General features: G+C 38.9%; 1 protein-coding gene across 1 annotated transcript in view; it reads right to left on the reverse strand.

The window, feature by feature from the left end:
• LOC140672659 (zinc finger protein castor homolog 1) overlaps window positions 1-5,935 on the reverse strand; it is a 144,803-nt gene extending 138,868 nt beyond the window's left edge. The window contains exon 1 of the mRNA XM_072904991.1: window positions 5,814-5,935. The gene's annotated coding sequence lies outside the window, so the exon portion shown is untranslated. The remainder of the gene's footprint in view (window positions 1-5,813) is intronic.
• Between the last annotated feature and the right edge of the window lie 6,960 nt (window positions 5,936-12,895).

Consider the following 12,895-nt stretch of genomic DNA (forward strand, 5'->3'; position numbering starts at 1 on the left):
TCTCTCTCTCTCTCTCTCTCTCTCTCTCTCTCTCTCTCTCTCTTTCTCTCTATCCGCCTTCTCTCGTAACAATAAGAAGGAATACGCGCACGATCAGAATGTCGTTTAAGGGCCTGCGGTAAAGTCATTACGTTTAAAATAAAGTCAGGACCGTGAGTCCGAGTGCTTCTTGCGCTCACGCATACACATTCACATTCTTGCGCGACCCCCGCGGAAAATAAAATATCGAGACGCACTCGGTCTGACGTTTATAGTTTGTAATACACGATCGTCTATTATTATTATCTCGTCTACATCCTCTCCGATTCTCTCTCTAGGCACTTTGCGCCTTGACCGCGATGCGCTTCTTGCGCCGTTTTTCGCCGCGTCCGCGAACGCGGTATCCCATTATCTCGTTATATCATAACGTTTATCCCTGCTGTAATTTTCCCCGACAACCCCCGTCGCCACGTCGTAGGTAATGGACGTGGACAAATTTTTCGCGATATATTTATTAAACGCCGCGAGAAATATCTCATTTCTCTTAAATTGCTATTTGTTTATCTCATATACTTATAATAATTCCTTAATGCGTTGCTGCATATATATTTTCATTGATGATGGAGAGAAACATTACAAATGTTAATACAAAAGCAACTTGACTTGTGCATCGGAACGATCCTATCTCGCGATACACGCGCCGCCGACTGCCTGCGAAAGAATGAAAGGGTTAAACACTGCGGGTCGCAGTCGCTCCCTTTTCTCCTGTCGATCGATTACTCGGCCATTCGCGAAGATCGTTAGATTCGGAGGGAACAGCGAGAAGCCAAGTTCCCCTCATAATGCAGGCATTCGTTCTTTGGCAGCGTGAAAGATGAAAAGGAAGAAAAAGTAAGACGAGGATGGCAGAGCGAGTGGGACTGACTGGAGCAAAGGACTTATAAAGACTCTTGCGAGGGAGACGAAGGAAGGAAGAGGGGGAGGGGGAGGAGGGAGGTTGGCGGCTCGTCGGGCAGGGGGAGGGGAAGGGGAGAGGAACCCAGCGTCGGAGCGCGCTTATAATATAATATTCATATTTCGAACGAAAGATGTTATCTCTTAAATGAATCGAACGCGCTCCGATTCGAGATATCTCGAACTCGAGAGAGCCTCGGACGCATTGTAATAGCCACGAGGCCGAGAGCGGCTCTCCATATGCCTTAAAACTAATACATCACGCACAACAGAAAGTCCCTTTTTCTTTCTGCCTTCCGTCCTCCCCTTCCCCTCTTCTCTCTCTCTCTCTCTCTCTCTCTCTCTCTCTCTCTCTCTCTCTCTCTCTCTCTCTTTCTCTCTTTCGATCGTCGCTCTTATTACTCGTATCATCTTCTCGAGTTTCGCGCGTTCGGTTCTGCGCCCCAGGATAAAGATAATACATTTCATTCAGTTTGCGGAATATCTTTCTAAAGGTTACATATGTCCAGCTGTTGGGTATGTAAATTGCAATAATCACACACGTGCACATACGTGCTATATGTATAATATACAAGTGTAATGTGTAAATATTTTTTTTTCTTTTAAATATATAAAACTTGTTATCTAATCGAAAGAATAGACATTAAATAGATAATTTTATATAATGTAATGAATTTTAATTAATTCGGGTAAAATTGAAATATTTTTATATTAATTTATGTTAAAATTATCGCACAGTAATAAAGATTTTTTTTTTTTTTTTTCTTTTTTTTTTATTACAGAGATATTTACAAGAATATAGTAAAGAACAATACTCTTCTATATACTACATGTCTTATTCCGCGAATGAAATTTTTCGTTACGACGATAAAAGTTTTGACGGCCCGCCGAGTTTAACGAAAGGGTTCGAATCGAATTTTTCTTCCCCTCCCGCCCCGTAGGAGCGGAATGTATTGACGGAAAAAAGAAGTTGTCGAAGAGAAAGAGTTTGTGGCTCGGTCAAGCACCCCGCGTTTGTATTGGCTCCTTATGACTCTGGAGTTTCGAGGCGCTCTCGAGACTCTATCTTTCTGGCCAGATCTCCGGCGGCCGGAATGATTTTCGAAATATGATTAATTGCCCAGTCGTGGCATTTCGTCGACGCAGAGGCTTCCAAACCGACTGTGTACCGGTGGATATATTTTTCTGCTGTTACAAGTCTTCACGATGTATGTGTGTCTTGCGACTCAAGGAAACTGGTTCCTGATTTTCGTTGCTTTACACGCTTCGTTGTAATAAGCGCAAAGAAAATTTCGAGAAACAAAACAGATCGAAATGGATCGTTCGCGATGATTATCAGAGAGTGGAAAATTAATTAATTAATTACCTCGTCGATCATCGATAATTTATTTAAAGATAAACATTAATTAAAAAGATATAAAGAGTGTTTACAGCTTGTGATGGATTTTGTAGTTGATGTCAAAATGATGTAATGTTACATTTCATACAATCTTGATAATATACTTTAAAAAGCGCGATATAAATCCAAATTTAAATCGTCATAAATTTAAACGAGATTGGCTTACACAGAGAGGTGAATATATTGATCAATATATCAATTTTTCCGCCTAAAGTAATGTCGCGTATTCTTTTAAAGTCTCGCCCGCGTGATTACAGCTCGAGAACGATTTGTACTGCGAAACATTAGCCATGCATCGACGCGGTCGAAATATTTCCGTGCAGCACGCGGTGACTGCGAACACGGGCCAGAAATGGAAGAGGATAGCTTAAACACAGCCTCGACATTTGTAAAATGCGCTTTGGACCGGTCCCTTTCCCTCCCCCCCCCCCTCCCATCTCATCCCTTCCCGTCTCGCGCGCACGCAATTACAGCCAATTTCGCGTAAACGAGAGCAAAACAATTCGTATCGCGGCGCAAACGCGCGCGCGCGCGCTTCGGAATGAGAGCGAGAGAGAGAGAGAAAGAGAGAAGATAACACACGAAGAGAGCATAGCAAAACGCGAGCGCGGAAAGGAAAAAAACCACATGGGCGAGAAGGACAAGTAAGAGAGAGAGAGAGAGAGAGAGAATGAGATCAAGATGGACCTTTATCCTCCGCCACCCCGGGCCGATGTCCTCTTTCCGCTTTGTCCCCCTCCCCCAGCCCCCCTCTCCCCCGGGTAGATCCGATCCTGGAGGCACGCCGGGCCTTAGCCCCGTACCTCGCACGGGCCGCAGGCGAGATTTTTAAATTTTGTCACGTTCAAGTTTAAACACAGTCATTTGTTGCGATCTTCGCCGCCCCGGTGCCTATGCCTTTTGCCAATGCCGATTCTCCTCCCTGCCCTCTCGCGAACTGCCCTTTCTCTCTTTCTCTCTTATTCTATCGCTCGTTTATTACGTTCCTTCTTTCGTTTCATTATCCGTATGCGAGCGCCTATCCTCCGAGGATGTTTTTTTCTTTTTTTCTTTTCTTCTTTTTCTTGCGACGCAACGAAAGCACGAGCGCGCCCACGTTTCGATGAAGAATCTCGGCGAACGGGCAGAATAATTATAATTAATTAATACATTTTGAAGATATATTTCTTGTCCCCGATATGATAAAGATTTCGTTGTGTGTTTAGGGGTATTGTTTTTTTTTTTTTTTTTTTTGCAAATTTTTATCGCAAATAAAATTATTTCGAAAAACACTAAAAATTATCAATTGTACGTTTACCGCATTGATATCAAGTAATGTTTTAATAAGACAAAGTGTCTGAAATTATAATTGATAATTTTCAATTATTAATATATATTGGTAATTGAAATTTTTAGTATCGAGTTTTAATTTCTTCAATTTTAGAGGTTTTTTTTTGCATGTACTAAATTCATTCGAGACGGAGCCTGCACGCGATTCTAGATATATCTATATATACCGATCATCCCCCTTTATATGTTTCTTTGTAATTCGCTTTCGAAAAGCCGAGCACCGGCCTCCCTTCGGCAGCAGAAAATTATGCCAATTCAAAATTATAACATCCGCAACCGCGAACGGATGTAGTTTCGTTTCGCAGCTATTGTTTTTCTGAGGCACGTAATAACGCACGATCGCGGCCCGAAATCGCATTTCAGTCTTCCCCGATGATCGAGATCGGAGATTAGCTAATTGCGAGCCAAAGGACCATACGTATATATATATCTCGGATTATATCGGATTATATCACAGCAAGAAGAATTACGACGTGGCCATTCTTTTTGGCCAGTGGCGTAAAATTGAGAGAATTATTTTATTGTAATTTGATTTTGTTACATTAAAAATATATGTACAACAAATAAAAAATAGCCCGCGCAAAATCTTAGAATGCATATCGTTATGAAATAACCGGATGAAATCTTAACGTTCTTAAATGGAATATTGTAATGTATAAAATTAAAAGATCTTCTAAGACAAATATAAATGATAACAGAAATGGAAAGCTGGCAATAAAATGGCGATAATATCGATATACGTACGGTTACGCGTATAAATTGGTTCGTAGATTCTAATCTTGTTATCACTCTCTGCCATTTTCGCGTAGTAAACATTACATACAAAGTATCAAACTAGTGGATATATATGTATTATATATAAAGACACTCGCGATTTTATTCTCACCTGATATCGAAACATCGCGCTATCTAATCTAATCGGCTTTACATAATCGATGACTGGGTCATGTATTTCTAACATCTACTACATCTTTCTCTATCAAATTGCCGCATCATCTACAACAATGCGAGAATATGATTGGTGGATCTTTCACGGATTTTGCCGAAATATTGTCTGTCCGATTCAGCTTATTCTTTCAATTCTTTAATCGGAACAATGATTATAGGTATGAAATTTTTCTCTGAATTGTGTCTACTCGCGATTTTCTAACCCGTCCGACGAAACAGAAGAAAGGAAAGAAAGGAGAGACGGGCTGTTTAAATGAGAGAAAAATAGAGAAAGAAAGAAGAAAAGGGATCGAAGGTCCGAGGAGGAGGAATCGCGATACCATAATATCGCGGTTATACCAGGGTCTGTCTCTTTTCAAATAATTCAAAAACCGGCCGATCGAACATATATATTCCTGGGCCGACTCGCAGCTCGTACCGTGTAATTATCGTAGAAGGGCCCAACAGACCCTGAATCGCTGAATACCCGCAGTGGTGGTCAACCTCGGTCGTAGCCTTCGCCAGATCGATCATGAATTTGTACAGTGCGATCGAGAGAGAGAGAGAGAGAGAGAGAGAGAGAGAGAGAGAGAGAGAGAGAAACGCACAAATAATCTCGATAAAGTCCATTATTATTGATTACTTTAGTAGATGTGATATTACGATTATTCAGCGTCTCTTAACTTCCAAGTAAATATTACAATATTGTTTCTGATGAAAAATATACGATAAGTTTATGATATAAAAATGATAAGAAAATTTATTTTTATTTAAATTACATTTTATTTAAATAAAGTATTTAATTAATTATAATAATAAATAAGTAAAATAAATATATATAACAAATAAATAAAATAATTGTAAATAAAATAAATAAAATAAAATAAATATATAATAAATAAGTAAAATAATTGTAAAAATAAAAATATAAACAGAGCACTAATTGTATAAATAAATAAAGTATATTCAGAAAAATTGTTGGTGACAATTGAATGAAAATAATGTAAAATTGAGAAAAAAAAGTTTATTTCAAACTGACTACAAAAGAGGAGCAGTGTGAATAAAGTATAAAAATAAGAAAAACAACAAGTTTTTATTGATGTGTTTGTCAATATGCAGAGAAAAATCTACAGCAAGAGTATCCGTGGATCAAGATTACGCGATTCGCACGAAGCTGCGATGGTACGACCTGTTAGATCATATTATATGTTTGTGTGTTCCTCACCTTCTCTACAAAACAGTGCAAGGATGCAGCTGTGGCTCTCCCCAAGATCCTTGTGCAGGATACGCGATAGATAGATCGGTGCTTTGATTATTCTCGTCGCGCCATCGATCGATCGATTTCTCTCGCGGGATCCCTAACGTTATTTTTTTATCACTATTCTAAATATTTTTTACTTACAATTAGAGTGATTTTTTTGATTTAGTAGCTGAATATATATATACGAAAAAGATATTTAAAAAAAAAAAGTTTTTTTAATATATGTTTCACTTTTTTTTAATATACATTATCACTATTTTATTCACTAGACACACTTGACAAATCGTTCGTTGGATAAAAATGCGAAGGCCAATTTCGACTGTCTGAAGACCGATTACAATATGAAATAACAGAGTTTCTGTTACTTTTCACAGATTTTTTTTATCTTATCAGATTCCAAGCTTTTTCTAATCGTGAAATCTGTCCGCGAAAAAATACCGTTCTTTATCATTTTATGTGATCGGCGTAAATATCTTTCCCTCCCTCCTCGCTTAGAATCCATTTTCGAAAAAGTGCGATCGTCTAATTTACGTTCGATTAAATAAGTACTCGATAAAAATCGCCTCCAATTCTTTTTCTTTTTTTGGTCTATAAAATCTTTATTTTTACTCTTCCTTTTTCTCTCTCTCTCTCTCTCTCTCTTTACTTATTGTTCCAATCTATTCTAATTAATAGCCCGAAATTTTTTATTCGGAGGGCAATTACAAAGTAAAAAGCGACAGGATAGAGTCCTGCCTGCCATCCTGTATGCCATAAGGCGTCTACTTTTATCATTTCTGGCTTTCCTCGTCAGAGATGAAATTTAAATATAGCAGTGGTTTGTGTCACTCGCGCGCGTCCCTCCCCGTAAAACGCTCGCACTCGCGCCTTTCCCCGATGTTCCCACGACAATGTGGGACGTATTTGAGAAAAGAAAAAAGATTTAAGAAGGGTTACGGACGGATTGTCGTCCTTCGAGAGTTAGTTGGATCAGCAGGACTTCCGGCGCGATAAAAAGTTCTTTCCTCGTCGCGGTGTACGATACTTTTTCCACTGCTTTTCGGAGGGTGCGCGCGTACAAGAAATATGAGACAGGCATGTCATTTAGCGCGACATCAGGTAACGCTTTATAGCGACTCGATTAACGTCGTATGTATATATTTGGTAAACTAAATTTGTATGAATTTACGACAGGATCAAGTGACCCAATCGGGATATTTGAGCAAATAGAATGATGAATATTTATTATGATAAAATTATACCCGAGTCGCCCCATTTTGCTCCTATTTTCAATCTCTATTTTTTTTTACGTTTATGGACTCTAGAGATTTCTGATTAGTTTCATTTATATAAGAATTGAGCTCCTATTTTGTACCTCAAATAGGCAGTTTCTCGTTTCAAAAAAAGAACTTAAAAAAAAAAAAAAAAAAAAAAACTATAGACTAAATACAATAGTTTCGAAATAGGATAATCTGATTGCTTAAAATAGCAAAATAAATGTTAGATTGGACATTAAAGTCGAAAATGAATAATAATAGAAAAATTCGACTCGGGGAAATATACTGCATGTATGTAAAAATTTAAAGTGTATCTTACTGAATAAATTTGTATTTGTCGTAATTAATAAAAATTTTAGCAAGATTATATTTGATAGATTGAATATAAAATTAAGTTGCGTTGACCTTTCAAGATAGAATAATTACAAGATATAAGATAAGAATGATTACAAAATAATAATATAAAGTAAGAATAATTATAAGATAAGAATAATAATAATAATATAAGATAAGAATAATTACAAAATATATTTTATTATTATGAATTTGGAAATTAATTAATCCCACAAACTGATAATTGTTTGTAGATATCGCGTTTCAAAAAGATATACAGAGCCAATTATGCATTAATTATCTGTTAGCTCGAATTCACTGTGCTACATAATACTACAGCACGCAAAGAAAAAATGCTAAAAGTGCGTAACGTGAAAATTTTTTTATTAAAATTGTACAACATACTTTTATATTAATAATAAATATTAAAATTGCAGAAAAAAAAAACTTGTCTCTTTCAGCAACGGACTTCTCACACACAACACCTGTTTTAACGTCTTCTCTCCTACTTTGGGAAAATATTATAGGTCCATCCCGCCTTTCAAAACGAAAATGAAAAAAGAAACTATTAAAAAGATTCTCTCATACCGTTCGATCATTAAGATTTTCACGCCATCGTGAAACTCCTTTACCGGTATCAGGGCTGATCGATGGATTCGAGAGAAACCCCTTCCCGGTGCCGGCTGGCAAATCTCGCGAGAATGAGAGGAGGGGGCACGTGTGAGGGGGGGAGGGGAGGTTAAAAAAAATTATCGAGGAATCTGAAAAAAGGAGAGGTTTTGAAAAAGAGATGACAAGAAGTCGGTTGATGGGTGTACGATGGTGTATAAAAGCAAGGATGATTAATCGTCGTGCAATCGTTAAGGCGCCCTAAAATTTACTCGAATCGAGGATTTACCACCGGTGTTTCTTTCTTTCTTTTTTTTTTTTTTTTTTTTGTCGCCGATCGTATAAGGAGGGGGATCACGTTTGCCCGGATCGCGGAAGTTCCGGCGCAAATTACCGAAACCGAATCTCCTCCGAGCTCGACGAGCGGAAGCGAGGAGCTTACTCTTAAAAGTTCCGAGTACAACTTGTGCATTAAATTACGAGGGTCGCCTCGCAATCCACTCACTTCAAAATTACCCTACTTCCCACAACCTGTAACGCGCTCGATCGCGCGCGTTTCCAAGGGTGCGGGAGACAACACGTGGAAGAAAAAGTTGCCGGAAAAAACACCCTCTTAGGTTTGCCAGTTTCGTGTGAACCAGGCGAGAAAATTATGTCTCTCTCTCCGCTCTTGACTCTTAATTTGCCTGACTTTCGACGATGCTTTTTGACTTATAGAACTCAACGATCGATAATTATTAAGATGAATGGTATATAAACGTGCTATGCAAGCATCAAACTATATAAAAAATTATAATTATTAGTTAGAAGAAAGAAATGTTGCAAATTATTTACAAAGATTTTACTTATTTTTAAAGAAAATTAAAACTAAGCAATTTAAAAGAGTTTAAAAGAGTCTAAAAAAAAATGGGGGAAGTTCAACGAACTGTAATCGACATATTTGTAATTCTAAAATTACGGGACGCTCGATAAGTTGGACCGAACGAGTCAAATCTCCCGAATGAGGGGCCATGTGCGCGTTTGTGTCTCGAGAATGGTCGAAGAGATCTAGTGGAGAGCACGGGATCGTCGAAGTCTGCTGTTTCTCAAGGAGACGCTATCTCATCGGGCGGGTTTTGCTCTCCAAAAGCCTCCGGGAATTACGAGGATAAAAATGTTTTTAGCATACACTGCGCACACTGACACTATGACAAATCGCCTTCTATGAGAGAATGACTTCATCAATCTCAAAAAAAAAAGATTCATCGAGATTTACACGTGCTGTGAAATAAGACTGCCTCGAGAGAAATTTGTGATACTTTAAGAAGTAATCTTACACGCACGTTTCGAAAAATTATTTTTGATTTTAAATCAATTTTTGCCGATGAGAAAATTTCCCATTTTTTTCCCCTCCTTTGACAGTTACTTTCGTTGCAAGGCTATTGGCGTTGACGTAATCTTATCCCGTCTCATGGTGTACACTTTTATGCGACTCGTATCGCTTATGAATTCTTACATGATTCGTACTTTATTCCCCCTTCAATCTGACACGCGTACGCATTTGGTACTTTCTATTATCTGAATCTATTTTTACGATGACTCCTCCTTTGAAAGCAGTTCCTTTCACGCCCGCTCGCTCCATAGACGACGTTAAGCCGATCGACGATCCCCGAAACAGGATTTTTTTGTCGCGCGTTGTAAGATCTTAAGAATTTCACGCGAGTCACGTTTTGGACGGGAGATCGTCGTGGAGGCGTAGAGCCGTGACTCGAGATTTCTCAGCTATGATGGAAGCACAGACGCGAAATATTTATATGTAGGATATTGATAATATAGGCAGAATAAGTGAAAAAAAAACATATATTATTATATATAGTATTTAAAAAAATATTATAAAAAACAAATATTATTATATATATAATATTTATACATTGAAATGTGGATCGCATGATGTCTGGAGACAGACAAAACATCCTCGTTTATTAATTGATTTGTCGAAAAGAATTAAATTAGTTTGATACAACGTAGAAAACATTGTAGAATCCGTTAGCATTATCGACTACATCTCTATAAGCATAGTGATCCATTTAAAGTGGATACATCTCTCGAACATGAAGTTCTTCTAATGAAGTTATTTTAGTTAATTGAGCCAGTCATGATCGTACGTTTTAAACAAGCAAATATCTGTCTTAAAAAGATCCGAGATTAACAAATGTGAAATAATTTAAAATTTACTTTTTAAATAGAAAGAACGTACATAAAATGCAATCCTAATTCGTTATTGAAAAGTAGCAATATGTTAATAAACGTCATTTCTATAAAGATCAAGATTGTGTGTCACGTAAAGTGTGTTTTGAAAGGAGAACATTATCGACGCAAATATTGGTATCAATGACAGGAGATTGCGCGAACGACGACGGTTATATACCCACGCACGATCACGCTTAGAAACACAGGTTTCAAGACCGCGGCAGGGTGTACAGCTGTTAGACGCGCGGCAGCTGACAGAAGAAAGGGGTTAAGGACCCCGGGTATATTCGTGAAAGAGGAGAGAAGAGCCGAGAAGCACGCGGACGAAGGGTTCCTCGTGAAGAAGGACCGTCGCGAGGAAGAGCGAGGAGGTGGCTCGCTGTACGCGGGACCATTCACGATCTTTACGCAACCCTACGAAAAGGGTCGTCTCTCGTCTCTAGCTCTCCTGGTCCCGGGCCCTTCGCGATTTCTGGATTTCCGCGTCTTTAGTAACCCGAGAATCGAAAACAGTTGGGCAGGTAGCAGAGCTACGTCGTCGAAGGAAAAGGAAGGGATATATATATATATATATATATATATATCGTACCCTTCCAGGGAGAAACCCTTTCAGAAGTGGCGCGCAACCCCTTGAATGGCGAGCGATCTCTGCGATTACAACGAAAAAAAAGAAAATTGTGCGAGATGACATCTCGTGCTCTCCCCCCCCTCCCCCCTTCCTTTTTATTCCCCACCCTCCGCTCGGTTATTCTTCTTTCTCTTCCTCCCGCGATGCCAACTTCTTCCAGAATGACGGAACCTCACCGTTACCTGACTACCAAAAACTACCAGCTGTATTTTCTCTAGAGATTTTCGGATTGCGTCACAACTCCCCATCTCTCCCTCCTTCGCGACTGACGTGATTTTTCTCTTTAACTATAACTCTACCTCTCTCTCTCCCTCTCTCTCTTTCGTTTTCTTTCTTCCGCTTTCGTGCCTTTGAGCTCTATCTCGGGTCAGAGTCTGGTTTACGAGCTCGCAGCTTTTGATCGAGTTTGACGCTAGATCTTGATACTGTCTACGAGCAGACGTTGATCCTGCATCGATGTCGGTTTCGCGCTGGTATTGTCGATCAAATTTATACCGACAAAGAATACCGGGGATTGCGACAATTGTCCAAATGCTATTGCATCCACATTTGTGCAAATTTTTAATATAATAATAATATTAAAAATCATTTATCTTACAATATTAATAAAAAATGAATATCGTGCACAAGGAACATGGGACACAGAATGTAGATTTTACTTTTACTTAATAATAATAATGATTATTATTACATTTAATTTATATACGTTTATTTAATTATTACATAAAATATATTTAAATGTGTCATAAGAAATTTTGCAAATTCTAAAAATAACAAATATTTTGCCGTACTTTATTGCATTGTCCGCTATTTATTTTGTTTCTTTTTGTCGCGCGCGAGAGAGAGAGAGAGAGAGAGAGAGAGAGAGAGAGAGAGAGAGAGAGAGAGAGAGAGAGAGAGAGACAAGGGGTAGACCTTTTAGCGCGATAGAATACTCTCCTTTATTTAAATCCTACCACTTTATTTGACCCCTTGATGTGCTTCGTAAAAAAACGATGGAAAAGTTGAAAGTCCCGTACCTTTTTCCCAGGACTCAGGTATATCCCGCGGTTCTAGGTAGACACCCGGTAGGATACCCGGGGTTCCCCGCTTAAATCCAGGATCTTGTCTCTCTATTTGAATAAGATTCATCCTGTTTATCATTTTCTACGATTTCACCCCTCTGCGCGACGGTAAAGGCCTCACCCTTTCGCCCGCGACGTACGCTGTCTCGAATATATACGCGCATTATACGTAAAAATCTTTTCCCAAGGGGTGAAATAATCACCCCTTCTCGTACTTTTACCCCTTCAGTCGTCAGTTTCAGACGTCAAATTAAAATTTTGTACGGACCGGTTGGATGAAAATTTGATTTTCACCTGGTACCCGTTCTCCCTGCGGGCCCCTTTTTCCCGTACCAACTCTTTCTTACCTATTGTTTGTGGCCACGTTTATCCCTTGCTTTCCAACCGCGCAACACATTTCCGTTTAGTATTACATAATTCCTCGATTCGTGACAATATCAATTAAAGAAAAAATGAAAGAAAGTAGTTAAAAATGACAAACCTATGTCATATTATATGTATTTTCGAAATTATTGGTGCTCTTGCGGATTTTCATTTCGCTTCTGAGAATTCTCAATAGTTTTGCAAAAGTGTCGAAATATCTTGATGAATCGTCGATCGAGCACCCTGTCGTTTCCACGTTCTCATCACGTCGTAAAAAAAAAAAAATCGTTGATTAAAGCCAAAGAGGAAGAAATGTAAGACTCTGTAGCGAGGGTTTCGCGACCTTTTCGTAAAAAAAGGCCCTCTCGGAAGCAAAACGATCGCGTCTCGGGCCCCTACCTACACGCACGAGATGACAAATGGATTTCTGGACTCGATCGCATCCACTCGAAACCAATTCGACCGACGCGGGCTCTCGCCGCGTTTCCTTGAGCGTCGCCGAATTTGATCGATGGAGAGGCGCGATCATGCGTGGAAAATTCGCACCGCGCATTCGGCTTTTCA

This window comes from Anoplolepis gracilipes, chromosome 13, assembly GCF_047496725.1.
Source record: "Anoplolepis gracilipes chromosome 13, ASM4749672v1, whole genome shotgun sequence".
NCBI classification, from domain to species: Eukaryota; Metazoa; Arthropoda; class Insecta; order Hymenoptera; family Formicidae; genus Anoplolepis; species Anoplolepis gracilipes.